This window comes from Camellia sinensis, unplaced genomic scaffold (assembly GCF_055761805.1).
Source record: "Camellia sinensis isolate YWXY unplaced genomic scaffold, ASM5576180v1 Unanchor12, whole genome shotgun sequence".
NCBI lineage: Eukaryota > Viridiplantae > Streptophyta > Magnoliopsida > Ericales > Theaceae > Camellia > Camellia sinensis.
In genome coordinates this window covers 5679633-5682199 of record NW_028128998.1, presented here as the reverse complement: position 1 = coordinate 5682199, position 2567 = coordinate 5679633, and the positions used below count along the sequence as shown (strand labels likewise).

At 37.5% G+C, this 2567-nt stretch overlaps 1 pseudogene across 1 annotated transcript; it reads left to right on the top strand.

Annotated features, from left to right (window-relative positions):
- The first annotated feature begins 489 nt into the window (after positions 1-489).
- Positions 490-2302, top strand: LOC145814611 (vinorine synthase pseudogene; annotated as a pseudogene). The gene has a single exon (XR_014357952.1). The product of XR_014357952.1 is annotated as a vinorine synthase pseudogene (transcript).
- The last annotated feature ends 265 nt before the right edge of the window (positions 2303-2567 follow it).

The window sequence follows — 2567 nt, the reverse complement described above, 5'->3', positions numbered from 1 at the left end:
TGATGAACGATAGAACATTACATCAGAAAACGATAGAACATTACATCATATGAATGGTTTTAATAATTTAAAGAAAGGGGTATAATTATCAAAAAGTTGAAGAAGCGCTATATACATACTTTTAGTTTTTATTTTTTCATTATCAATTATTAGTTAAAAAATAAAAATAAAAATAAAACAATAAGTTAAAATAATAATAAAAATAATATGTCTTATAGAATTGAATACTCTTGCGTGATTCACATGTAATAAAATAATAATAAAATATAAAATTTGTCTTATGAAATTAAATACTCTTGCGTAGTTCACATATGATAAAATCATGTCTTATAAAGTTGAATACTCTTGCGTAATTTACATGTAACAAAATAATAAGGAAAAGATTCGTAGTACACCCTGTATTCTCGTATAATATACTGAAGTCACATGATTCATGTATATATAATAAAATACTTCATTTAACTTTGCATTCACTTTATATTCGAGTGCAAGGTATCCCCTTTATATCCTACATTCTTATATGGTGTTTAAATAAATTTATAGCAGCAATTTGTACTACACACAGAAACAAGAAGAAAACGACTATGGAGATCAAGTTTGAGATAATTGGTAGAGAAACCATCAAACCATCTTCTCCCACTCCCCATCATTTCAGAAGATACAAGCTCTCCTCTAGGGATCAGTATTCTCCACAACAATACATTCCAGTTGTTTTCTTCTATATCAACCCTAGTCACACTACTCGTGGTAGTGGTATTGATAATGGTGGTGACAGTTACGATGAGACGGCCAACGTAAGATCTGAACATTTGAAGAAATCTCTATCTAAAACCCTCACTCATTTCTACCCACTCGCGGGAAGATTGAGAGACAATCTCTCAGTCGATTGCAACGACGAGGGTGCTGATTATTTGGAAGCTCGAGTCACCAACTGCCGTGTTTCAAACATTCTTGAACGACTTGATGTTGAAGAGATGTGCCAGTTGTTTACAACCATACCCACAGATGTTTACAACTCCCCTTTGTTACTTGTCCAAGTTAACTTCTTTCCATGTGGTGGAATGGCAGTTTGTGTGTCTACCTCCCATAAGATCGTCGATGGGGTTGCGTTTTCTGCATTCATCAAAGCCTGGTCCTGCATCACTCGCGGATTCCACGACGCAGTTGTCCCAGATTTCAGCGCTGCCTCCTCTCGTTTCCCACCGATAGAGGACTTCCCAGTGCCGTCAATAGTGTTCCCGCAGATAAGCCAAAAGATTGTCACAAGGAGGTTTGTGTTTGACGCCTCAAAAGTTGATGCCCTTAAAGCTAAAGTGGCTAGTGCAAGTGTGCAGCAACCCACGCGCGTCGAGGCTGTTACAGCACTTGTTTGGAAATGCGCAGTCACTTCATCTAGATCATATGCCCTTGGGACGTCTCCAGCTCCAAGTCCAAGGACATATGCATTGACGGGGGCTGTGAACTTGCGCCCAAGGCTTATGCCATCTTTACCAAAATATGCTTTTGGAAATGTGAGTGGATTGTTGTGGGCAATGCTTGACAACAACAAAGATGAAATTATAGACTTGCCAGACTTGGTTTGCCAGTTGAGGAAAGGGATTGAACAGTCCACTGATAACAATTTCACCACCAAAGCAACATACCTAATGCGGGCCAAGAAAGATGAGATGGATGTGTATCGCCATAGTAGCTGGTGTAGGTTTTCTCTATACGAAGTTGATTTTGGGTGGGGAAACCCGACATATGCGGTTCCAGTTTTAATGGGTGCCCCAATTGGAATTGGATTGCTAGATACAAGAGATGGTGACGGAGTAGAATTGTGGATGACTCTCAAGGAAGAAGACATGGCCTTGTTTCAAGAGGACCTAGAGTTATTGGCTTTTGCATCACCGAACCCAAGTGCAATTTAAAAGTGGTAGTCTGGGAATCAAGCTTTTTAACTTGATATAGATTGTTGGATCCATTTTCAAGTGGTTTAAGATTTTGAGATAATAGGTGATTTAACATGGTATCAAAACTTTGGTGCTAGTATGTCTTGGGTTCAAATCACATCTACCCCAATATCTCTATCATTGTGCTTTTTGTTTTGTCTTTGTATTACCTTGCTTCTCAGTTTGTTCGTCTCTTTATGTGCGAGACGAGATCGCACGTGAGGCAGAGTGTTTGGATTCATTTTCTAATTGTCTAGAAGTCTTATGATCATGCAGATGTGGTTATGGTTCATCATATTTGTTTGTGTGGTCCATCATATTTGTTTGTGTGTTTTAAAGTCATTAATATTGAATTGTGTGTTTTAAAGTTATTATTGGATTGAGTTGTTCTTGTCTCTTTGGTTAACATATATTTCTACAAACAATTCACAATGATATGCATGATCGGATTATTATACTATTGTTGTTATATTATGTTGATATTCACAAAAAGCATTTGATCTTATTTTCTACCCTGTAACTCTACATAATAGAGACCCTATCCTGACTTGTGATGGGTGGGAATTTTATTCATATATTTTGCTCAATGCACCTATTTCTTTTTTAGCCATGGTCTTCTAGTTGTGGCTCCCCTCA